Genomic DNA, 27015 nt, shown 5'->3' on the forward strand with positions numbered 1-27015 from the left:
GAACCTCGGTGACACCCATGTATAATCCTGCTCAGGCCATGGGCCCCAGACTCTGGAGAGGGCACTACCCGGTGGGATTGGTCTCCAGCCACTTTCAAGGATAAGGATAAAATCTTAGACTGGATTACACTTAATTTTCCTTCCTTAAAAATCAATCAGTATATAAGATATAATTGCCAAGTTGTCTAAAATTCTGCAATCCAGATGCTCCCACGAAAACCGCACAAGGACTATATCAGAAAGACACATGATCCAACCAAAAGGATGGCCAGGGCTTCCCTGGTGGCGCAGTGGTTGAGAGTCCGCCTGCTGATACAGGGGACACGGGTTCGTGCCCCGGTCCGGGAAGATCCCACATGCCACGGAGTGGCTGGGCCCGTGAGCCATGGCCGCTGAGCCTGTGCGTCCGGAGCCTGTGCTCCGCAATGGGAGAGGCCACAACAGTGAGAGGCCTGCGTACCGCGAAAAAAAAAAAAAAAAAAAGAATGGTCAGAGCTGGAACAAGGTAAGCAACCAACCAAATAAAGAAGTACTGCATTATAACCCAAAGTATAAAACATATATCCATGAGTCCATAGGGCTATAAATGAATGATTGACTAAATAAATAAACAAGGAAGACAAGACAACTCTCTGGTGGAAGAAGAATTTCCAAATAATTTAGGTAGATACTCCCCCCTCGAGGAAGGAGAACATAAGCCCCCAACCCTTAAGTGTGGGCTGTGCATAGTGACTTCCTTCCAAAGAGTGCAGGATGGGACGGGGAAAAGAGAAACTTTACAGGGGAGTCACCTGACAGACGCTATGTGAGCCAGGTGATCAAGGCCAACATCAACCATGATAAATTATGTGGACAGGATGTACCTTTAATCCTGGAACAGAAAAAAAGACGGTAGGTAAAAACTGAGGAAATCTGAATAAAGTATGGACTTTAGTTCATAAGAATGTATCAATATTGGTTGATTCATTATAACAAGTGTAGCATATTAATGTAAGATGTTAATAACAGGAGAAGCTAGGTGTGGAACTTATGGACTCTCTCTGTACCACCTTTGTCATTTTTTTCTGTAATTATAAAGCTATACTAAAATTTAAAGTTTATTTTTAAAATCATGTATTGAATTGTTACTTAATATGTGCATTAATTTTTTTTAACTTTTGTGTTTATTATCTGAGCATTAACAGTAACATAAAAAGAAGAAATTTGGTTATACATTCATGTACTTTAATCAATTTCTTAGCCATATCTGTTTCTAATATTCTGTCACTGGTATTTTTCTAAAGAATATGTGTTTTTAATAAATATGGTCTAAACTAACACAACATTGTAAAGCAATTATACTCCAATAAAGATGTTAAAAAATAAAATAAGCAAAAAAAGAGAAAGAAATATGGTCTCTTTTTTCCCCCTCAACGATTGCATGCAATTATCTTCAAAGTGACTATGACTAATAAAATGGAAATTGTTGACACCCTTCATGGACTCTTCTCTATAGATTACAATATTCTTAATAAGAATATAGTTTTTCCGCAGAGGTACCTGATAAGCTCAGAGCAGATTCTGCTAAATGGAGGACATTCTCAATTCTGATTTCTTTAGGTAGGAATGGTTAACTATCTCAGCCCCAATATTTTTACACGCAGTGTATTTACATTTAGAATACCTTTCTTTAACAAATATTAGGAGAAGATAAAATTCTCATATAAGTTGACTTTACAATTCTTTTTAATATTTTGCCAGTTGTAAATGTGGCAAAGCCATAAGCCTCTGTCTTCCCTTCAATCCAAGTACAAAATATAAATTTTCCCAATTTAAGATAGGAACTCCAACAAAATATTCTTCCCAAAATCCAGGCATTCCAAAGAAAAATTCGAGAATCTCTAAATTAAATCTTGGCCACCGTTTGCGTTCTCATTACTTTGTTCAGCAACTCCCTTGCTTTTGAGGATATATGAAAATGTGTCCTCGTGTGAAATAACTGAAATTTGGTGAAAGCTTTGTTTATAGTACCTTAAGTTGATAAAAGTTAAAGTTTATTTTGACACCCTTGTTGAACACTGTGATTAAAGGTTTTCTATTGCTTTTGAACAAAATTTAGAGGATTCATTTACAAAATGTCCAATTCCATTGTAAACACTTAAAATGATTTACAAAGTTCTTCCAAGGATCAAACACTTAAAAATTGTGACTGATGACAGACAGCAAAAAGAGAAAACATACTGTTGTGCAGGGCTCTGCCAGGTCATGCTGGAGCCTGAGGCAGAAAGAAAATTGATAATATTGATCCTCTCTTTATTTAAAATTTGGATATTTTGTTCATCATGGTTTTTGCATTTATTTTTGATTTTTAAAATACATATAGCATTAAAATACTATTTGTCTTGATTATTGAGTTTTTTGCTGCCCCTTAAACTTTGCCCCTGAGGCAGGTGCCTTGTTCCCCTCTCCCTAGTCCTGGCCCTGTGGCCATAATGAAATATGTCTTATATTAAACACCTTTGCAACGAAAATACTGTAGTGTAATCACTATGTATGTGTGTGTGTACATACAGATAACTACAGTTTCCGTTTCAATTGATATAGCATCACAGCTTGTTTTATCCCAATTTTCAATTATATTTGCACCACACCGATTCCAAGTTCATTTCTGCTCCATGAATTTCCTAATTGGATATGAATATTGTTTTTACCATGCTGCCGCGTTCTACTAAAATTTATATTTATACTTGCAAGCACAAAGAATTCTATGTTCGATATTGAACTTTTTAAATGAATTTGCAAGAATATTTACAACAATGTCAGATGTTTCACCCTTCCCAGGAAGAACTCCCAAAAGCTTGACTTTGATTCCATTATTCAAATCTCCTGAATTTCTATAGGAAGCACTTGATGACCTTGATTTAAAACTGCTGAGGGCTGCTATGTTTGGTTGCAAGCAGCAGAGACCCTCTAGCTCAGGTGGAGAGAGTTGGTGGTGGGGATGACTGCACCAGGAGCTGGGAGGGAAGTTCATGGAGATCTGAGCTGGAGCGCCATGGGCCAGGCTGCTGAGAGACCACGAGGAATCCAGGACAAGACCAGGCCCCCAGTGGCAGAACGTTGCTCCAATGTCCACATCCTTTTGTTCTGCTCCCACCTGCAAGTTCTTTGCGTACAGTCAGGTCAAGTTCCTGAACCAGGCAATCTGAATGGCTACATAATTTTTTAAATAAATTACAGAAATGGTAAATAGCTGGGTAAACAGACTGTTCACCTTCTCTTGAGTCATATGAGATATGATTGACAGTTGAAAGCAAAAATTATGGCATTGGTAGATAAAGTTTTCAATGTAGATCTAATATATGACAGCTATAATATAAAGGAAGGAGGGTAAAGGGACTTACTTACATAGTGGTGAGATTTCTACATTCCAGTTAAGGTGGTAAAGTATTTCTCTGAAGTAAACAGTGAAAAGTATGTATATTGCAATCACAAAAAAATTAAGAATACAGTAAAAAATACAACAGATAGGGCTTCCCTGGTAGCGCAGTGGTTGAGAGTCCGCCTGCCGATGCAGGGGACATGGGTTCGTGCCCCGGTCCAGGAAGATCCCACATGCCGTGGAGCGGCTAGGCCTGTGAGCCATGGCCGCTGAGCCTGCGCGTCCAGAGCCTGTGCTCCGCAACGGGAGAGGCCACAACAGTGAGAGGCCTGCATACCGCAAAAAAAAAAGAAAAAAAAATACAACAGATAAACCAAAATGGAATACTAAAAATTGTTTAACCCAGGGACTTCCCTGGTGGTGCAGTAGTTAAGAATCCACCTGCCAATTCAGGGGACATGGGTTCGATCCCTGGTCCAGGAAGATCCCACATGCTGTGGAGCAACTAAGCCCGTGTGCCACAACTACTGAGCCTGCGTTCTAGAGCCTGCGAGCCACAACTACTGAGCCCTCATGCCACAACTACTGAAGCCCGCGTGCCTAAAGCCCATGCTCCACAACAAAAGAAGCCAGTGCAATGAGAAGCCCGCACACCGCGGGCTTCCTTTCAGTTTGATTAATTTTTGCTTCATGCATTTTGAAGTCCTGTTATTATATGCATACACACTTAGGATTGTTATGTCTTCCTGGTGAACTGGCCCTTTTACTGTTATGTAATGTGTCTCTTTATCCCTAGTGATTTTCTTTGCTCTGAAGTCTACTTTGATATTAATATAGCCACTCCAGCTTTCTTTTGATTGGTGTTGCCATGGTGTATCTTAATCTTTTTTTTAACAGTTTTATTGAGCTACAATTCACATATCATAAATTCACCAATTTAAAGAGTATTGTTCAATTATTTTTAGTACATGTATGTTAGTCTTTTAACCTATCTATATCATTATAATTATATCAATATAATTATATGTAGCATATGGTTATATCTTTTTTAAAAAATCCATTTTGATCATTTCTGTCTTTTAGTTGGTGTGTTTAGTCTGTTTAGATTTAATGTAATTATTGATATGTTTAGACCTAGTTCTGTCATTTCATTATTTATTTTCTGTTTGCTCTGTTTTTTTCTTCCTCTATCTCCCCTTTCCTTCTTTCTTCAGGTTAATTTTTTTATTATTAATTTATTTATGTTATTTATTTTTGGCTGCTTTGCCTGTTTGCTGCTGCGTGTGGGCTTTCTCTAGTTGCAGGAAGCGGGGGCTACTCTTTGTTGCAGTGTGCATGCTTCTTGCTTCGGTGGCTTCTTCTTTTTAATAAATTTATTTATTTTTGGCTGTGCTGGGTCTTCGTAGCTGCGTGGTCTTTCTTTAGTTGCGGCTTGAGGGGGCTACTCTTCGTTGCGGTGCACGGTCTTCCTATCGCAGTGGCTTCTCTTGTTGCAGAGCGTGTGCTCTAGGCACACGAGCTTCAGTAGTTATAGCACACGGGCTCAGTAGTTGTGGCTCACGGGCTTAGTTGCTCCGCTGCATGTGGGATCTTCCCGGACCAGGGCTTGAACCCTTGTCCTCTGCATTGGCAAACGGATTCTCAACCACTGCGCCACCAGGGAAGCCCCAACCATTGGGTTTTAATTTCAATTATACTTGTCATTTCTAGAAGTTCTATTTGGTTCTTTTTCAAATTCACCTGATCAGTTTTGATACTGTCATTCTTTTGTCGTAGATCCTATCACCTCTTTAATTTCTTTAAGCAAACCACACATAATTATTCCATATTTTATAATAGATAATTCCAATATCTTCAATCGTTGTTGGTCTGATTCAGCAGTTTGTTTCTGCTGACACTCATTTCATGTAGTTTCTGTTTAATGATTTTTTTTTACACTATGACTTCCTGTTCCTTGGAAGTTTATCTGTGAGAATTCTTTGAAGCCTAGATTTAAAGTGTGTTTCTCCAGGGAGCATTTGCAATTGCTTCATCAGGCATCTGGGGAACACTTTAGATTGCATTTTTAGTTAATTGTTTTGGAGGAGGGGAGCACGGGGAGAAATATAGGCAGTGTGATTCCGGCAGCATACCCACCTGAAATTGGGCTTGTCCCGAGATTCTCAGGGAAGACTCTTCTTTCCTCTGCTCCAACCCCAGTGAAGACAGAGACAGACAAATCTCTGTAGACACTTTTTTTTCCTAGTTTACTAGCCCTTTGTGATCCTAGCTTTATGCAGGAGCCCTATTTCTCACGTTGATTGGGCCGCAGGAATTATCTTCTGTTCCATGAGCTGTGTAGCCTGTTAAAGCCAGACTTTGAGTCACCAGAGATAGGCAGATACCCTCTGGGCAAATGCTGGCTCCAAAACATGTTTACCTCTGTGGACTCAATATTTCCTGATGCTTCCGAACCTTGACACTTCCCTTATGTTCTGTCATCTAAGCTATGACATAAATTATCTAGCATTTTAGATGTTCTGTCCCAGCGGATTTTTCTCTATATATCTATTGGAAATGACATCTTTGACTTCCGATAGGGGAATTCATCCAGATCACAGTTATTGTGATAGCTAATGAGCTTAGCTTTATTTCTCCCACCTAATTTCATATTTACCACTGATTATATTTTTCTCCCTCATTCTCCTTTGCCTTTTCTGGCTTGGTCAAGTTTCTCTTTCTTCCTTATGTCAAATCCCATTACCACCACCATCACCACTTGCTTACTTAGAACTTCGACTCTGCTTTTCAGTTTTGCTGCTGGTTTTGCCTGTTTACGTCTCCCCTATCCTTTTAAAAGATCTTTAGAATACTTTTATTCTCTACTCTCCAAAACATCCTTTCCCCTCCATGGATTTGTTATGTTATTTGGATAATTTAGACCAGCGATGTCCAAAAGAATTTTCTGCAATAATAGAAATATTCTATGTCCAATGGCCAATACAGTAACCACTACCCATGTGTGGCCATTAAACACGTGAAAAGTGGCTAATGCGTCTGAAGAACTGAATATTGGATTGTATTTAATTTTAATTAATTTAAACGTAAAGAACCACCTGTGACTAGTGGCTGCCCCACTGGATACTGCGGACTTTGATTATTTCATTTCTGACTCTTAATAAGTTTTCCCTTACAGAATGGCTTTGTTTCAAGAATCTATACTTTTAAAAATCACAAATTATTATTATTATTATTATTATTTTTTTTTTGTGGTAAGCGGGCCTCTCACCGCTGCGGCCTCTCCCGTTGCGGAGCACAGGCTCCGGACGCGCAGGCTCAGCGGCCATGGCTCACAGGCCCAGCCACTCCGCGGCATGTGGGATCTTCCCAGACCGGGGCACGAACCCGTGTCCCCTGCATCGGCAGGCGGACTCTCAACCACTGCGCCACCAGGGAAGCCCCAAAAATCACAAATTATTCATCATACCATCATTCATTTAGATTTAACTATATGTAACCATTTCTTCCTATTATTTCCGATACGCTTTTTCATCCCATATCTTGAAATCTCTCTTGTAACCCAGTGTCATTTGGTTTGAGTACTTCTTTGAGTATTTTGTTCAGTCTTCATGAGCTCCCAAATGCCCTGACAGAATGAATGGTCTCTTGACTGGGACAAAGACTTGGATCACAAACCTTTTCCCTAATAACCTGTGGAAGTTTCGTTGTCCAGCATCACAGACGTAAAGACTGTTAGCCTGATTATCTTTGAAAGCCGCCTCTCTCATCTGTATGAACCTGCGTCCCGTCCTCTTTATCCCTGGGTGGCAGGTACGAATCTCAGACTACAAACCCAGGTACATGAGAAGTAGAACTTTCTCATCTAGCTGATTGTGTTTCTTTTTTGAGGCCTCATTTCACTGGGATGGAACATTCTCCATCTTAGTCAAGACTACATCTCGGTTCTGGGGTTGGGGTGGCGATTATGTGGTGCTGAGGCAGGGGAGGGGGAACACGAGGAAGATGCAGTTCTTGGGCATCTGCCTTGCTGTCCTCCCACAAGATGTCTGGACATCAGACATTGGTGCCCACTGAGCACAAACGGCCTCCCTCTGGGCTCCACCTCAACCTCTCCGGATCCTCCCACCCTCTGTGCCTTGTCTGTGCCACTCTTGGGCATATCAGACACACACTGCTGAATCCAGACCTCTCCAGGCTGCGGGAAACCCTCCTGGGCACACAGGAGCCTTCTGCTGCTCCTGGGAGCTGTGTGAGGTTACATCAGGCCCACCTGCCCAGGCGTGCCCACCAGATGACTTCCGCTTCTACTCCAGTACCTGTCACGGCACAAGGAGGTCCAGGCTCCTCCCACCTCCTCGGCTGCCCCAGAGGCCCAAGGCCTCTCCATGCTTGGATCCCCAGACCCAACGGGGAGATCTATCCTCTCCTCTCACTTCCCATGAGTCTCCTCCCTCCCCAACTCATGTAATCTTTGTTTAGTTTGGGGGATTGAGTAGCAAAGACACAAGGATTGAGTAGCAAAGACTGGATTGATATCCAGATGTCCAGACATCCAAGACAGGCTCCTCTCAAGCCTGCAGTGAGTGTTCCCACAGAAGGACACAGCCTGCCCTGTGCAGAAGTGCCCGGGAACCCCTCAGGGCCAGGACTTACCTGCCAGGCAGGAAGTACTCCACAAACTCTGAACGGATGAGGTGGCGGCCACCCGGGCAGGAGCTCTGCGGTACATTCCCACTCTTCCTGCATGGTTGAGTCCCTGCTGTGGGCCTGACACCAATCACTGCTCGACTCATTAGCCAGGGAGCTGTGAGGGCTGGGGTCCTGGAAGAGGAGAGGATAAGAAATGAGTGCGTGTACCCCCAGCTGGTGCAGAGCACATTACCTTTAGAAGAACAAAAGAGAGATTCTTCATTCCCATTTTATAAACGGGAAAACTGAGGCTTCTAGAGAGTGATTAATTTGCCCAAGGTCACAAAGCAAGTAACTGGATAAGCTGAATTCAGATTGGCTTGAACATTGGCCCCAAACCTCCACACCACACAGCCTCTTCTCCACAAGCTCAGTGTGATGATACCCACTTCGCAGATGAGGGAACTGAGGCCAGAGGAGAGAAGGAACTTGCTCAAGTTAGAAGAGCCAGACCCAAACCCAAGACTACAGCCTGGGCTGTTTAATCTCAGTGCTCCCTGCCTACCCGGGGCTTCCAGGTTAATGGGAAGACAGATCCTGAAGTTCCTTCCCTGGGGTGGCGGCCATCAGGTAGGCATAGGGCCTGTTCCGGCCAGCAGAGGTCAGCCATTCAGGGTGGGCAATAGCGGGTCAGGCCAGCCCACACCATCCTGGGGGGGAGGCAGAGCACAGGCCCCAGCACCACGACAAACAAAAGTCCAGCTCCTGGGGCTTCCCTGGCGGCACAGTGGTTAAGAATCCGCCTGCCAATGCAGGGGACGCGGGTTCGAGCCCTGGTCCAGGAGGATCCCACATGCCGTTGAGCACCTAGGCCTGTGTGCCACAACTACTGAGCCTGTGCTCTAGAGCCCGCGAGCTGCAACTACTGGGCCCGCGTGCCACAACTACAGAAGCCCGCATGCTTGGAGCCCGTGCTCCACAACAAGAGAAGCCACTGCAGTAAGAAGCCCGCGCACCATAACAAAGAGTGGCCCCCGCTCACTGTAACTAGGGAGAGCCCGCGCACAGTAATGTGGAACCCAACATAACCTAAAATAAATTAAATAAATTAAAAAAAAAAAAGGGCTTCCCTGGTGGCGCAGTGGTTGAGAGTCCGCCTGCCGATGCAGGGGACACGGGTTTGTGCCCCGGTCCGGGAAGATCCCACATGCCGCGGAGTGACTGGGCCCATGAGCCATGGCCGCTGGGCCTGCGCGTCCGGAGCCTGTGCTCCGCAACGGGAGAGGCCACAACAGTGAGAGGCCCGCGTACCGCAAAAAAAAAAAAAAAAAAAAAAAAAAAAGCCCAGCTCCTGGCCTCATGGAGCCACCGGGTGTGTCACACTGACACATTCAGCAAGAGAATGCCACCAACACCTTGCACTGCCTCACCTGCCCTGCCAGTGCCCTTGCCCCGTGAATGACACCTGCACTTCACAGAGCAGGCTCCCGAGGCCCTACAGAATGGGCAGCCTGGCAAGTGGCTCCACCCACTGGCCATAGCTGATTGCACCAGAGCCAGACCCCCGACCCAGGCTGGGCCAATCAGCTTCTCTCCTGGGTTTCCAGGGGCCCCAATTCCCCTTCCCTCCAGCTGTGGTCACCTGTGGCTGTTCTCCAGGCCAGGCTGGTGTCAGGAGGACCCGGGAGGCCAGTGCGGTGGCCGTGAGAAAGCCCCTCTCAGATCTCTACCTGGGAACATAACTGACCAATGGCTTCAGCAGCCGCGCTCTAGGCCTTAATGACCATTTTACATGTGGGAAGCCGAGACTCATAGAAGAGGATGACGTGGTCAAGGGGAGGAAGGGCCACCTCAACAGTTGGACATGAACAAATTGCTCTTAAACTTCAGTTTGAAAGTCAGTAGTATTAAGGGTGAGCGAGCGGAAGCCCCAGGCCGGTACACACAGCATTCACACCAGCACCACTCCAGAAACGGTTTTCTCACCATCACTTATGATGCCTGCCTTTCCACCACTAGGCATGAGACGTGCCTGCGGAGGCTGTGCTTCCCACACACCAGTGACTGCGTGTGGCAGGAATACAAAGGAGACCCATTTTGAGGAGAGGTGGGACCCCTCTGACAGGCATCTTGGCTAGAAGACTCCCATTGGCCTTAAGAACTTTCTTAGAATCCTCTACAGTCAAAAATGCTTCCTTTCAGCCTTCTTCCCTTCCCTTCCTCCTTCACATCGGGGTCAGATCTGCATCAAGGTCGGATGCTTTCCCAGGCTCCCCTGGCTCCCTCCCCATTTCCCCTTACAAATATGTCCCCTAATAAATCTCTTGCACATCTCGTCTGTCTTGGTATCTCCCTCCTCAGGGAATTTGGATTAATTCCAGGTCCTTACCCTGTAGGCCAGTCCTGGCCACAGCACCGTTCTGTGGCTTCTGAAGTTATGCAACATCCATGGGCCATACACCAGCTGGGCCAGTGGGCCAGCAGGTGCCAGCCCTCGCCATGCCCAAGACCTACTGCCCCTAAAACCCAGACGCAGGGAATTCACCCCTCCTGGGATCCAGGTACCACCACCCCTTCAGCCCCTTGGAGCCATTCCCCTCTTGGACAATCCCAGTTCTGGGACTCTTCCCACACACAAAGGTGAACATGTGGACCTGAGGCAGCCTGGAAGCAGAAAGGGATAGCTATATGTTCATTATGTCCGTGTTTTGTTATCCAGGAATTCATTAATCACCTACTCTGTGCAAGACACAGTGACAGCAGAGTATTCCAGGAACTGCACAAGATTTGGAGATGCTTGGAAAGCAGAGACTGAGTTTGAGCATTCACACTCAGAGCTGTGTGACCTTGAGCAAGTTACTTAGCCTCTCTGATCCCGTTTCCTCATCTACAAATGGGTTGTATGAGAATTTCATGTTAGAGAGCACAACAAACTGACAATAGCAGACTTCTACAAATAACCAAGAGTATTATTGCTAGGGCTGCAGTTATGACTTCTGTCCTTGAAGCAAAGAGCTGGGCAGTGACTGGATCTGACCCTTCATTCACCCAGAGACCAGCCTCCCACACACAGCTCAGCAGCTGGAGGCTGTGTGCTGGGCAGCCATTTGCCTTCTGAACAGCAGTGTCCAACAGGAGTCTGGCCCAAGGTTCATGTCTTTCTCCTCTACCACCAGACCTCCTTCCACGAAAGCTGTCCCTCCTGGCTAAAGCCAAGGGCTCAGAGGAGGTGGAGGAGAGGTTGGGAGTCAGGGCTCTGCAGAAGGCAGCCTGGATACCAATGTTTGGAAGGACTCAGACATGGAGCAGACACGGAGTCTGCGCCATGTCTGAGGGTCTATTGAACTGGATATCTTCAACCCGAGTTACCTGGGTAAGCCCTAGTTCTCTGTATACCAGGAGACAGATGTATTTACTGGGAGGTTCAGAGGAAGGAGAGCTCGGACCCAAGTGGAAAAATCCAAGAGGTCTTCCTAGAGGAGGTTGCATTTAGCCAAGTCTTGAAAGATGCTACGGGGACTAAAGGAGAGGGTAGGACACTCTGGGAAAAAGAACCAGCATGAGCAGAGACTAGGAGATGGGAATGGGTCAGGTAGCTTGCCTGGAGTGGGACAGGAAAGAAAGACAAGAGTGAAAAATGGGGCCACAGGGGCCATTGGTAACAAGCAGGGGTCAGCTTCTGAAGGACCCTAAATATCCTGGCCAGGAGTTTGATATTTACCCTGCTCATCAGAGGGACAAGGATGAGGTTTTTTTTGTTTGTTTTTTTTTTAAGGATGAGATTTTGAGCAGAGGAGTAATGTTCTCAACGTGTACTAGGGAGATGGGTGCCCCAGGGAATTTTGCAACCCTGGGTGTCCCTGGCAGGCCCCAGAAAATTTTCGCCATCTTTTGCCATCAGAGAGTTATAAAAGCTCTGAATTTTATGTATCGTGAGGCTGTCACATATCCCCTGTGTACCATTCCAATACACAGGCACACTCACACGCACATGCACACTTAAACCCACTCAGAGGGCCAGGCAGGTCGTCAAGCCCATTTCTGGGTTGCATGGCCAATATTGGCCACCAGAGGGCGCCTCCAGCATCCCAGCAAAGAGAGAGCCCAGAGTGGGCTTAAGCACCCACCCCAGGCAGAAGGGAGGGTAGAAACCAACCAGTCCACCTGCCTTGTTTTACTTATGAGGAAACCCAGGCTCAGAGAGCAGAGTGATGTGGTCGAGGGGAAGGAGGAGGAAGTGGCCACCTCAACAGCTGGATGTGAGCAGACGGCTCATAAACTTCAATTTGAAAATCAACAGGATTAAGCCTGAGAAAGAGGCACCCCCTGGGCCAGCACACACAGCATTCACACCCCCGCTACTCCAGAAAGGAGTAAAACGGGGACAAGAACCGTGGCCAAACCAAGCACGTCAGAGCTCCCACGCTCTTTCAAGCTTCTGAGCCTTTACCAATGCCGTTCCCTTGCTTGGACTGCCCTGTCCCCAGGCTTCCAGTGGCAAATGCCTGCTGTCCTAACTTTCAGCCAAGGGGTCTCCCCAGCAAGCTTTGCTCACACTCTGTCACCGGGGTGCTTAGTCTGGAGGTGGGAGTGGAGCACCCCCTCATATGCTCCCATGCGCAGAGAGGTTCATTACCGTGTTACTTGCAACAGAATAAAATTAGAATTTAAATGTCCACCATTAGGAAATAATAGTAATAATAATAATGGCCTTGTCTAACACCCCCTGAGTGCTTACCATGAATAGAATCACAATTAACCCTCACAAGGAACTTACGAGGAAGCAACTATTATCTCCATTTTATAGATGAGGAAACTGAGACACAGAGGTTAAGTAATGGTGATGGGATATGATACATTCATTTCACGGCATATTATACGATCACTTAAAACCATGATGATGTGCTGAAGGTTAATGCCATGAGGAAATATGTACGTTATACTGTTAAGGGGTATTGTGTGTCTGTGCATGTACACATAAATATAAAATATGTAAAAAACAGGGCTTCCCTGGTGGCGCAGTGGTTGAGAGTCCGCCTGCTGACGCAGGGGACGCAGGTTCGTGCCCCGGTCCAGGAAGATCCCACATGCCGCAGAGCGGCTGGGCCCGTGAGACATGGCCGCTGAGCCTGCGCGTCTGGAGCCTGTGCTCCGCAACGTTAGAGGCCACAACAGTGAGAGGCCCGTGTACCGCAAAAAAAAAAATAAAAAAATAAAAAAAACATAATATGTAAAACATGTAAATATAGATATATAAAAATAAAATATGAAACAAAAGAAAGTTGAACGAAATGTCCACAGTGGTTTACTCTGGGTGATGGGTGATCTCTATTTTCTTTGTTGTACCTCTCTGTATTTTCCACATTTTCTACAATAAGCAGACATGTTTTTAAATGATGAAATGCAGCAGTATTATACATTGGCTGAGAGCAATTTGAGAGTAGCAATTCTGACCTGAATTAGGTCTGAAGAGAATGTGAGGGGTTAAGAAACCTTGACCCTAAAGCTGCTTTTCCAAACTCCCCTCTGACTTGGCTTCCTGGGCTGAGAGACTGTTTCATCCTCCTAAGAGTCATTCATTCACTGACTTGCTCTTTCTTCACTCTCTCACTCATCAGGTGCCAAGCATGTTGGGGGAGATAGAGAGATACTCAGTTCCCTTTCTGGCCCCCACTGAGCACAGACTACGAGGTGCTGAGGGCCTGATCAGGGCAGGACTCAGGAAGGGCGGTCACTGGGTGGCAGGAGAGGGGTCAGGGGGCAGAAAGGACAGCACGGGGAGGGGCAGGGGCAGGGACTGTCCAGGATCAGTCCAAGGGTCTGGCTTGAGCATCACATGGCAGTGGAGTCCCTCAGGACCACCCTATTCACAGCTGTTGCATCCCCAGCATCAGGTGGCTTGAGATTGGTGAATGAATGAATGAATGAACAAATAAGACCAATGAGGAAGTGGGGAAAATACCTGAACCTTTATCATAGACAAGAGATTAATGTCTCTAATTTATAAACAGCTTCTAAAAGTAGAGAAGGAGGGCTTTCCTGATGGCGCAGTGGTTAAGAATCTGCCTGCCAATTCAGGGGACATGGGTTCGATCCCTGGTCTGGGAAGATCCCACATGCCGCGGAGCAACTAAGCCCGTGTGCCACAACTACTAAGCCTGCACTCTAGAGCCCGCGAACCACAACTACAGAAGCCCGCACGCCTAGAGCCCGTGCTCCGCAACAAGAGAAGCCACTGCAATGAGAAGCCCGCGCACCGCAACAAAGAGCAGCCCCCGCTCGCCGCAACTAGAGGAAGCCCGTGTGCACCAACGAAGACCCAACGCAGCCAAAAATAAAATAAATAAATTTATATTTAAAAAAAGGTACAGGAATTAGAAGATATAAAAAATATATAAACAAATAAATAAAAGTAGAGAAGGAATAAACCAACAACCTTCTAGAAAAAATGGGCTAAAAATATTACCAGACAGTTCACAGAAAAAGAAATGCAAATGGCCCTTAGCCATATGAAAAGATGATCAAACTCCATCAAATAAAAGAAATGCAAATTGAAACTATGCTGAGATACCATTTCCCACTTATCAGATGGGCAAAAATCCAAAAGTTTGGCAACACATTCTGTTGGGGGGGCCATGGGGAGACAAGCCCTGTGCAGCTAACGGGGATGTAAAACGGTGGGATCCCTTTGCAGAGGAATTGGGCAAAAGCTAGCAAAATCACTATGTGTGTTCAAGCTGGGACTCGGGTATCCCACTGCTGGGAATCGACTCCAACCAGTACGCCGAAAGATGCAGGCGTGAGGCTTTTTACTGCAACTCTATTTGTAACAGCAAAGGACTGGAAAGAAGGAAAATGTCCACCAGCAGGAGACTGTGGTTTTCAGCACAAAGGAAGATTCTGGCGGCAAAGACCAGGGGAGACCTCAACAGACCACTGTGGGTGAGATCGCAGGGCGAGATGTACGATGAATCAAACAAGGTGGAGGAAAGTGTGCCTGCACGGTCACACTTAACTAAGAAAAGGAGGGAGGGATACAAATATACGTGTAGACATCTGTGTATGTTATATGTACATACACACACACGTGTGTGTGTATATATAAATCAATGTAAGGAACACACGTATATGTGTGTGTATATATGAAAATCAATGTAAGGATAAAGCATAAGTTTTTAAAATTAATAGTTCTAGGAAGGGGGGATTGAATGAGATGGGCACAAATAAAAGTTAGACCTTTGTAAATATATTCTGTGTGATAGACTTTGGAACCATAAATAAAATTTTAAAGTTTTAAATAAATTCATAAAAACTGCAAGTAAAATGAAGCAACCAAGTCTATACATTAAGTTAGTGATATAACCACAAAGAGAAGAACGATTCCAAATGACTTCCAAGCAAAGTAACTTAAAGACACATGAACCAATCACAACGTCTGAACCTTATTTGTATCCTGATTCAAACACCCAAGTTATAAAAAAAGAAGGAAAAATGATGACATTCAGGAAAATGGGAGACCTGACTAGACATGGGATGATATGAACTGGGATAATGGCACACATTTTAGGTGTGATAACGGTACCATGGAAAGATAATATTTTTTTAAATAAATGAATACATTTATTTTTTTAAAAAATGATTGGCTAGGTGGGACATCGTTAATGTGGTTTTTTTAACATCTTTATGGAGTATAATTGCTTTACAATGGTGTGTTAGTTTCTGCGGTATAACAAAGTGAATCAGCTATACATATACATATTTCCCCATAGCTCCTCCCTCTTGCGTCTCCCTCCCTCCCACCCTCCCTATCCCACCCCTCTAGATGGTCACAAAGCACCGAGCTGATCTCCCTGTGCTATGCGGCTGCTTCCCACTAGCTATCTATTTTACGTTTGGTAGTGTATATATGTCCGTGCCACTCTCTCACTTCGTCCCAGCTTACCCTTCCCCCTCCCCGTGTCCTCAAGTCCATTCTCTACGTCTGAGTCTTTATTCCTGTCCTGCCCTTAGGTTCTTCAGAACCTTTTTTTTTTTTTTTTAGATTCCATATATATGTGTTATCATACGGTATTTGTTTTTCTCTTTCTGACTTACTTCACTCTGTATGACAGACTCTAGGTCCATCCACCTCACTACAAATAACTCAATTTCGTTTCTTTTTATGGCTGAGTAATATTCCATTGTATATATGTGCCACATCTTCTTTATCCATCCATCTGTTGATGGACACTTAGGTTGCTTCCCTCTCCTGGCTATTGCATATAGAGCTGCAATGAACACTGTGGTACATGACTCTTTCTGAATTATGGTTTTCTCAGGGTATATGCCCAGTAGTGGGATTGCTGGATCATATGGTAATTCTATTTGTAGTTTTATAAGGAACCTCCATACTGTTCTCCATAGTGGCTGAACCAATTTACATTCCCACTAACAGTGCGAGAGGGTTCCCTTTTCTCCAGGAAAGATACTATTGAGTATTTATGAATAAAATGAAATGACATCTGGGATTTGCTTCAAAAATAATTTGGTCATTGTTGGGGAGGGGTGAGGAAACAAGGTCTAAGGCTGGTGAGGAGGTAGCTGAAGGCTGCTGGTGAGTAAGTGCAGGGTCATTAAGTACTATTCATTGTACTTTCTTAGATGTTAGAAATTTTCATGATAAAATGTTAAAAAAAAAAAAAACCAAACCTGGCACTTGGTAAGGAAGTGGAAAAACTGAAACTCATACATTACTGGTGGTAACGCAGAATGGTGCAGGCATCTTGGAAAGCTGTCTGGCCGTATCTTGTGATACACTTTACCTACGATCCAGCAACCCCACTCTTGGATATTTACCTGGAGAAATGAAAACTGACATTTGCCCCAGAAGGGATGCTTCCAGTTAGGAATAGAATTCCTCCTGGCGTTCGTCAGTCTTGACAACTCAAGTTACAGTTTAGACTTTAAAAGTTTATTATTACTTTGAAAATAGTACAGCCATTCCAGATAACAGTTGGGCAGATTCCTCTAAAGTTAAAACATACACTTACATATGACTCAGCAATCCCGCTTCTAGGTAGCTTCCCCCGCAAAATGAAAATTCACGTCTGCACAAAAACCTACACGTGGAGTGCTTACAGTGGCATTATTCATATTTGCCAAACGCTGGAAACAATCCAAACGTTCATCAACGGGTGAAAGATAAATACACTGCGTACATCTATACCATGGAAATACAACTCACTGGGCAATAAAAGAGGAACCAACTACAAATACACAGACCAACACAAATGACTCTCAAAAGCATTTATGCTGAGTACAAGAAGCTAGACGCAAAAGGTTACCTGCTGTGTGATTCCATTTACGTGGCATTCTGGAAAAGGCAAAACTATAGCGACAGAAAATAGATCAGAGGCTGTCAGGGACCAGGGGTGGGAGCAGGTGTTGATAACAAAGGAGCAGGAAGGAAATATTGGTGGATATATCCAACAGCTTAATTATGGTGGTGTTTACACTACTGTGAAACATTTGCCAAACCTCATACGCTAAAAAGGGGTGAATATACAATATGTGGATTATACCTCAATAAACTCTCCCCCAAACAGACAAAAACCGGGCACTTGGTAGTTGATGGATTAAATGCTGATTGAATGCCGGATGAATGAGTGAACAAAGAGAACCCAGAAAGAGCAGTAGGTGAGAGTGGAAATGGGCCTGTTTGAGGTGGAGGTTGGGGGACCTATGGGAGCCCGGAGTGGGGGTGACCAAGGGCAGCAGGACATGCAGGGTGGAGTCCCCGAGACCACGGGCCTTTGACATCAGCTGACCTTTTTCCTCCTCCCCTCTCCAGACCCTGCCCTTTCCCCACAGTGAATGCCCAGTCCCTGGCTGCCACCTAAAGGAACAATAGCTTCGATCTAAACCTGCTCACTCGTGGAAGGATTCAGTCCCACTGCTGCCCAAGTTCAAGTTCCTCTGAGTTCTGAGACAGGTGGGTGCTCAGAGAGGGGCCAAAAGTGGCTCCCCACCAGGTCTTTCCTGCCCTTCCTATGTCCTGCCTGAGCCTCAGGAAACACAGGGCTCTCATCCTTTGGGCATGGAGTGCCACCCACGTGCTTGATGGCGGGCAGAGCCCAGAGACACCTCTCTTCACCCACAGCCAGAGTCATTGCTCTGCAGGGCCTCGGCCCAGGCCATGGGGACCCTGCGGGAGACACCGTCCCTTCCCTGGAAGACAATTAGTCTAATCTGATGGGAGAACACAGATCTCACCCCAAAGAGCTCCCAGGTAGGTGGAAAGGCAGATTCACTTTTGTGATTCTCAAGCCTGACAACCTCCGTAGTTTATTAAGCCTTTGTTAATATCCTAGTTTCTTGAAGACGGAGTTACAGAAAGTACATGTGTTTTAACTGTTGCTGAATATGGGGACCAAGGAGGGACAAGGTGGGTCCAAACTTGTGAGGGGAAGGCCCAGATGTGGCAACCGTGGGAGGTATTGACTTAAAAGGGGAAAGATAACTTTGCAGGAAAAGCTTTCTAAATGACCCAGCAGGGTGAGTCAATGTCGTTGAAAGACTGCAGGCGGCGCTAGAAGAACATAAGCGTCCGTGGGCAGCTCAAGGGAGCAACTCAAGCCTTGGGGAAATTTCAGGGAGTTTCACAACACAGTCTCCCTGGAGACACGTGTGACACTTCACCTATAAAACCCAGTCATCATACCCGCCTCCCACAATTATTAGAAAGATCGAGTGTGATTATGTAGGGGAAACTAAGACAGGGGAGTTATCTGGGGAAGAAAAGAAAAGGCTGCCAGAACCCAGGACAACAAAATGGCACTGGGTTACTGTTCTGAGCCAGTTCCTTGCAATGCAGTGGATGGAGCACGTGGAGTCAGAGAACTCTGGTCTCAATCCTGGCTCCACCACAGTGGGGCTGTGTGGCTTTGGGCAGGCCTCTGCTCCTCTCTGGGCATCAGTTTCCACATCTGTAAAATGGGCATAACACCCCACTCAGTTGCTGTGAGGATGAAATGAGAGAAATGTGTTGGTGTATCTGGTGTCCATGGAGTCCAGCCCTCGGCAGGGCTCAGTGAGTGAAAATGATCGGAGTAGGAAGGTGCGTCAGCCTCCCAGTGTCACCATGAGGAGGCTGGGAGGAGCACCAGGCTTCAGGAGGCTCAGAGGTGGCAGAATAGCCAGAATCTGGATTGCACTAGAGGAGCTAGGCCTACTGAGGAGGGCCCTGCCCTGGGGTGGGGCCTCAAAAAACATGGAGGCACCTGGGCACCAACACTGAGCATTTGGCCTTGGACCCAAGTCCCAGTCGTGCTGCCTACAAACTAGGGGATCCTAGTCAAGTGTCTTTACTTCTCTGCACCTCACTTTCCTCTTCTGTAAAGTGGGGCTACTATGCCTGCATCACAGGGTTCAATGTGTGTGTGGCTGGGTCCAAAGTTAGCATGTTCCCAGCATCCTCTCCCCAAGTCCAGCTTTGCCCCTCAACTCCTCCTATCCCAGGGACTTTGGGGAGCAGAATCTGAGAGGAGGGGAGAAGGTAGAAGCCCTGCATGGGGGCTTCCCTGGTGGTGCAGTGGTTAGGAATCCACCTGCCAATGCAGGAGACATGTGTCCGAGCCCTGGTCCAGGAAGATCCCACATGCTGCGGAGCAACTAAACCCGTGCGCCACAACTACTGAGCCTGCGCTCTAGAGCCCGCGAGCCACAACTACTGAGCCCGCGTGCCACAACTACTGAAGCTCACGTGCCTAGAGCCCGTGCTCCACAACAAGAGAAGCCACTGCAATGGGAAGCCTCCGCACCACAACGAAGAGTAGCCCCCGCTCACTACAACTAGAGAAAGCCCGCGTGCAGCAACGAAGACCCAACGCAGCCAAAAGTGAATAAAATAAAATAAAAATAATAATAATTTTAAAAAAAAGAAGCCCTGCATGAACAGGCCCAGAGAGGGGAAGGAACCCACACAAAATCTCCAAGTAAATTACAGGTAAAGCCAGACTGCTTCCTGGGGGCTGGCCTTCTGAAAGCAAAGAGCCTCCCTGAACTTACTTGATGTCTGAATCTCTGTCCTTGTCCCTCACTCTGTGACTTTCCCGTGATTCCCTCACATTCGCCCGGAGTGCCTGCATTTCCTGAGTTCGTAGGGAGCCTCAGTTCCAGACACTGCACAGTCCTGTTATCAAGACAACAGAAAGAGGGCAAGGTCGGGCTGCTGTGAGGTCTGGGGAAAAGGCAGGAGTTTTCAACAGGGAGTCCATGCCAGCGTCCCAAGACCCCAGCCTAAGGAGCATCATGCTAGGAGTGCACGCAGACAGGAGGATGGGAGACAGGGTGCCTGAGGAGGAAAACATGAGAAAGCTTTAGGAGAGGTGGTCTTAAGACCGGGGAACTAACTGCACCGCAATGGGTTTCATGAGGTCAGGGGCCTCCTCTCTCTTAATAGCTGCTTGAGGTCTTGGGGCAAATTCCTGGTGGCTCCTGTCTCAAAATATATCCAGGCCTTATCTTTCAGTGATATACACTGACATATTTATGGATGAAATAATATGATATCTGGGATTTGTTTCAAAATAATCCAGTTGTCAAGAGGGGTGAAAGGTTTGCATGAAGCAAAATTGGCTGTGAGCTGATGATGGTTAAAGTGGGTGATGGGGACATCCTTGTATTATTCCTTGTACTATTCTCACTACTTCTGTACATGTTTGCTGTTTTCCGTAACAAAAAGTTCCTGTTTCCAGAATCAGCCATTTCTGTCCAGCTTCGCGATCACTGCCCTGGTCATCTGGCCTGGATGGCTGCAATCACCTCACAGGTCAGCCCGCATCGGCCGGGCCCCTCCAGACGATTCTCAACACCACCACCAGAGGGAGCCTGTTACAACGTGAGTCCCCTGCTCCAACCCTCCTGTGTCCTCGTCTCAGAGAACCCCAGCCTCCAAGTCCACGCCACCTCGCCCCTGCTACCTCTCAGGCTCCTCTCCAGCCACACTGGTCTCTCTTCAGCCTCCCACAGTCTCCTTCATGACCCCTAGAACCCTATGTGCTGAGGGGGATTTGGGGGGAAGTCTGATTTGACCAGACTTCACTCACCCATTACATTCAGACATTACAATATGGCATGGGACACAATTATACCTTTAAAAAAGTATTTGCTGTGTACCTGAAATTCAGTTGCAACTGGGCATCCCGTATTATATCAGGCGACTCTATCTGTAACAGACTATGAGCTAGTCCTACCAAAAGAACCATGTTGTCATCTTAAAGTCCACAATGCTCGGCACACAAAGGTGCCCCCTCCTAGCAGACAGTTGCAAAAAAGCACCCTGTGGGCTGATGCAGCTCCTCTCCCAGTTGCAAGGATTTCAGGTCCACTTGCTTCGGTGGCAAAGGTGTCCTGTTGCAGAGCACAACCTGCCCAGCCATTCACGGCAGCCCTGCAGGAGGCCAGAGAAGCGGGTGCTTCCAGAGTGAGGGAGGTTGAACCTGCCCTCCCAGCTCTTTCTCTCCCCCACAGTGGGTAGGGATGGGGGGGGGGGAGTGACCATGCCAAGGCCTAGACTGGCAGCCCCCTCTGGGTGCTTTGGGAGTCAAGCCCATCTGGGATGGGTCTGAACCCTTGCAGTGCCCTGCGGTGGTGGGTAGAAGGGCCCCGTGCCAGACGCCAGCTGCCCCCGTGGCCGGAGGGTGTCCACTTGAACCGTTCCAAGTAAACATTTGACCAGCTCAGCCCCGGCCATCATCCCATGCCAACACTTGGCCCTTGTTCCTGGACAGGCCCTTCTGTGTCCCGTCCTTTGTGGCTGACATTTCAGCCGAGCCCTGCAGGGGCTGGGGTGACCCGGTGCCCCATCCCCATTCTGCAGACAGGCTCCAGGGAGGGGGTCCCTGTGGCAGCCGGTACTTGGCGGGGGAGTCCCAGTAGACGGGCCGTCGCCAGGCCGGGTCAGCCGCCTGCCTGAACACCCCACGTGGGCCCCAGGGCTGCAGAGCCCACGGTCTAACAGTGGAGCCATGGGGCTGCCAGCTGACTCGGCTGCTTTGTTCCAGGCCTGGAGTGGTCTGAGGGTGGCTGAGGACTGTGGCTCCTTCTTTGCTGAGAAGCCACAGATAACGCTGGCGACAGGGCCTGATAAAGCGTCTGTCAGAGGCTCCCTCCCAGACGGGCCCTGCTGTTCCCGCCAGCCCCAAGGGCCCCTGCCGCCCAGGCCTGTCTCCACAGGTCCGCCCCTCCCTGGGGTCTCAGCCCTTCTCTTCCAGGCTGGCAGACCCCTCCCCACCCGTATCTTCAGTCTGGCTCTCAGAAGTTCCTGAGGCCTTTGGGCCCAGGAGCAGAATAAACTAATCTTCTCATTTACTCCCATGAAGAGAATGTCAAGCCATGCGCCTCTCTCAGTGGAATTCCAGACTGTGGCTCCTGGGGAGTTGGGGGAGGGGGATTGGGGGGGCCTGGAATCTCTTCCTAGAGCCCCTCAAATGACATCCCGAGCCACCTCTTTCATGTCACATGAGCCCACTCTATGCCGGGCTCTAGGATGGGTGCGGGGGGCACAGGAACAAATAAGACATGGTCCACGAGTACAGGAACTTCCAGGAAGAGGGCGCTGGAAGATCTACCCCACCCTGACCTGACCCAGGCCTGCACCCCCAGCCTATAGAGGGTCTGGCCTGGAGTAGGAGGTATGCGAGGGGGTCCTAGCCAGCCTTGGGTGAGACTCGCTGCCAAAGGGCCAGAGAATTGGGACCTTGAGGCTTGGATCTGGTGGAGGAGGGACAGGTCCCGCCCTGGGAGTCAGAAGACAAGGCCCAGAGCACAGGCATTTCTGAAGTCAGCCCTCACTGCGTCCTGAGCACGGTACAGGTGAGCAGGTGTGGGCTGGGGGCACTGCCAGAGAAGATGCCCCTCGACGGCAGCGGCCCTGCTCCCCGAGACTGCGTGGGGACACTGGGCTCCCAGTTTTACTGCAGAGAGCTGCCTGGTCTGTGCTGACCAAGCTGAATGAGACCCTTACACAACATAGATGGTGGGAGCTGGAGACCCCAGGCCGGAAGTGAGTCTCAGCTCGGCTTCTCCTCCCTGTGTGACCCAGGGCAGGCCTCTGGCCCTCTCTGAGGATTGGGCTAGGGGCCCTCTAAGGCCTCCCAGGGAGAGAAGCCCCAAGGGAGAGTCCCTGTCCAAGGGCCAGTGTGTCCAGCGGGAGAAGGCCTGGGCTGCCTCCCCTCCCCCAGGAGGAGGAATGTCTCTCCAGCTCCACTAGTTTGGAGTGCTGTGGAGGGAGGGGACCCAGGTTTCCTGCATCTGTGGACCCAGGCGCTGCCTCTCCCGGATGCAGGGACTCTGCATAACTTCGCAGGGGGCCTCTGGCTCATAAAGGAAGGACCTGAGCTCCAGAGGTTGCAAGAGAGGCCTCCTGCCCTCCCCCACCTATGGCAGCTCCCTCTGAAACCCCTGAAGTCACACAGGCTCAGCCCAAGTGGCCCACCCCACCACACACAAACACACAGACACACACACACACACACACCGGAACAAACCCTTCCTTCCCTGGCACTCCCTCCCCTGGTGTCTACATCCCTGCCATGGCGGTTCTTCCTCGTGCGTTCATTTATTCTCCCCTCAAACATCTACTGCTACACGTATATGCCAGGCACAAGGGCCTAATGGTGAATGAGACAGACCCAGCTCCTGCCCTGGAGGAGCTTACAGTCCTGTGGGGCGAGACAGACCTCTGAAGAGAGAACTACAGGTGAGTGACAAGGGTGGTGAAGAAGCAGAACGGGCTGTGAGAGAGGGCAGGAAGCGGGACATACGGTCAGGGAGGGAAGGCCCTTCTGAGGAGGTGACACTGAAACTGACACTTGGAGGCAGGTGAGAAGTGAGAGATGAGTCCCGGGCTGGTCCTGGGCTGGGTCACTCATCTCTGGAATCTCCCTCCAGCTGCCCCCGCCTCACACCTACCGTGGTGCCTGTGTCAGGCCAAGTTCATGCAGGTTGAAAACAGGGCCAGTCTGTGACATTTCTGCTGGAAGCAGGCAAAGGAGTGGCACCAAGGGGAGGTGGATCCTGGATCACGACCCCAAGATAGGAAGGGCTGAGGGGCTGGGGTTCACCCTCCACAGTACCCGGCAGAGAAGCCCCCTTCATGCCAAGTGCTCCCCGCATTAATACTATAGATGCACCCCCTCTTCAGTGCAGAAGGGACACACCCCCAGCCTCTGCTCAGGAGGGGCCATGTCCCCACGGACATAAGGGAAGAGCTTGGTTGGCGGCCCAAGCCTTCAGCCTCTCACTCTCCCCTCTGCCCATGGCCTTGCCTGGCTTTGCTGCAGACTTGCTGTGTGGCCTTGGGGATGTCACTCCCCTCCCTGGGCTTGGGACAGTGACCTCGGGACAGGGTGGAAGGATGGAAGTGGTACAGTTGTCCCCAGCCAGTTGATCCTGAGGGCATTTTGGACATGGGCCAATGAGAGGTGAGGGTGGGGCTCTGCCACTCCATTGCTGGGTGAACCTGGGGTCCTCAAGGCTCTCTCTGGGGAATCTTGCCCGTCTGCAAATAGAGGGGATGCTCTCAATGCCACCTCATCGGCCCCCGACCAGGAAAGCCAAGCGCTCCCCACTTCAGCGTCTCCACTGCACAGCAGCCCTGGGGACCTGAGCACCAGCGAGTTACCACATTTAATGATAAAGACTATAATCTTCTCATCGCAAAGCAAAGCAACAGAAAAAAAAGACCCAGTCCCCTTCCATCCCTCAATTCTAACAGCACGGCGTCATTTGAGCCTAGCTAATGCTTGGACACAGGTGCTGGAAGGCAGTCCTTGCCCCTCAGGGTGGCACTGGGATGCAGGGAATGTCCGCAGGTGCCGATTCTGAGACACGCACAACTACATTCTCCATCTCAGGTAGTGCACTTTTTTCTTTTTACCTTTTACTTGAAATATACATAGCACGACGCACATGAATCTCAAATTGTTCATGGAGCTCAAGCTCAATGAAGTTTGACACGCGTATCAACCTGTGTGACAACCAGCTCAAGACAAAACACAGTTCCAACATGCCAGAAGATTCTCTCAAGCCCCCTTGCAGTCCGCAACCTCTAAGGACAACCACTATCTTACCCTCTCTCACCGCAGATTAGCTTTACCTGTCCTTGAACTTCTTATTAATGGAATAACACGTACCTATTCTTTGCGCCTGGCTTCTCTCACTCAACGGCATGTCAGATTCATTCATGTTGCTGCATCCGTCTCTCCGCAGTTTCTTTATGTTGTTGTGTATTATTCCGTTGCAGGGCGATACCACACCTCATTTAGCCATTCTTCTGCTGATGGACGCCAGAGTTGATTTCATTTCGGGGCTATTGTGACCAACCCCCAGGATCACCCTGCCCGTGCTTTTTGGACACGCACATTCGCCTCCCTCGGTTAAGTACCTGGGAGCACACCCACAGGGTCAGGGGTGGGTGGACGCTTAGCTTTCATAGCTATTTAGGCAGTAGGTATGTTCAGCCCCATTTTACAGACATAGAGGCCAAGGGTCAGAGAGTTTAAATCACTCACCAAGCTCACACAATTACTAAGTCATGGAGCCTGGTCTGGAATCCAGAGATTTCTGACTCCAAATTCTTTCTAATCCTGCTTTTTTTTTTTTGTGGTACGTGGGCCTCTCACTGGTGTGGCCTCTCCTGTTGCGGAGCACAGGCTCCGGACGCGCAGGCTCAGCGGCCATGGCTCACGGGCCCAGCCGCTCCGCGGCATGTGGGATCTTCCTGGACCGGGGCACGAACCCGTGTCCCCTGCATCGGCAGGCGGACTCTCAACCACTGCGCCACCAGGGAAGCCCTAATCCTGCTTTTTAGAACAGGTGAAGGGGGTGCAAGGGTGGAGGGAGCCAAAAGAGAGAGGAAGCAAAGGGGTGACTCCGATAGCCTGCTCTGTAATCGGCTCCTGACATGTCCAAGCCGCCTCAGGAAGGCACCGCTCCACTCCCAGGCAGACACAGAATAAGCACAGCATCTCTGAGCTGTAAAGAACACGCAGGGTCTGGCCCCTCCACTCTCAGGTCTCATACCCTCCCTCTCCCTTCCCAGTCATTCCAGCCACACTGCCTTCCTTGCTACACCCTGAAAGTGTCAGCCGGGGTCCCCCTTCACCGGCCTTTCCACCTTCAGCTCCCACTTTCAGAACTGTTCCTGCCTCAGACAGCCACATGGCCTCTCCCCCCACTTCTCTGGGCCTCTGCTTCATTTCCCAGTTGAAAAGAGCACCCCTATCACATGCTGTCCCTTCCATCTGACCTAATATTTTGTGTATATTTGCTTATTGCCTGTCCCCTACCCTAGCATGTGACCTCCGGAGGGCCAGGCCTCACAGTCTTATGTGCCCGCTCCACCTTCAGTATGTGGCACAGTGCCTGGCACCTGAGAGGCCCTCCAGAAATACGTGTTGAATGAATGAATGAAAAGCAACCCCCAGGAGCAGCTGGTGGCAGGTCGCAGGCCAGGAGGGGCTTTCGGTGCCAGCTCCGGCTGCCACGTTCACGTTCTGAGATAAAGCTCCCACAGGCCAGGGCCAGAGCCATTGGCTGGGGTGAGGCGGTGCCCTGGTGGCCTCCAGGCACTGCGGCAACTCAGCCATCACGGCCGGCTCTCAGTGGAGCCAGATGGACGAGGGCACCAATGTGCACTTGGATACCTGTTGGGCTGGCCCTTCAGGATGGGGGAATTTAGGATTCCTGGGTAAGAAGAGGGAGCCAGTGGCCACAGATCTCCCCAGATGACTTTTCCCTTAGGGGGTCTTAGAGATCATCTTCAAAAATGATGGGCCTGGGAATGAATGATTTGAGGGGTCCAGGAAGGTTCCCACCTCCTTCCACCCCTGCCTAGAATACATTCTTCATTCCCTACTGCCACTTGCTGGTCTGGGAAGCCTTTGCTGATTCACATTACAACCCTGGGCCTCATTTCTTCCTTCTATAAAATGGGTGGAATTTGGCCATGAAGTACAGTGAAGAAACAGCCCTAGGTCAAAGGT

At 48.5% G+C, this 27015-nt stretch overlaps 1 long non-coding RNA gene across 1 annotated transcript; it reads right to left on the reverse strand.

The window, feature by feature from the left end:
* Window positions 1-294: 294 nt before the first annotated feature.
* LOC117203814 (uncharacterized) lies at window positions 295-25627 on the reverse strand. The gene is made up of 4 exons (XR_007475904.1): window positions 25165-25627; window positions 20036-21419; window positions 8015-8182; window positions 295-871 (listed from the first exon to the last, which is right to left on the reverse strand). It is a non-coding gene; the product is annotated as an uncharacterized LOC117203814 (long non-coding RNA).
* Window positions 25628-27015: the final 1388 nt, after the last annotated feature.

The sequence above is a fragment of the Orcinus orca genome, chromosome 2, assembly GCF_937001465.1.
Source record: "Orcinus orca chromosome 2, mOrcOrc1.1, whole genome shotgun sequence".
NCBI lineage: Eukaryota > Metazoa > Chordata > Mammalia > Artiodactyla > Delphinidae > Orcinus > Orcinus orca.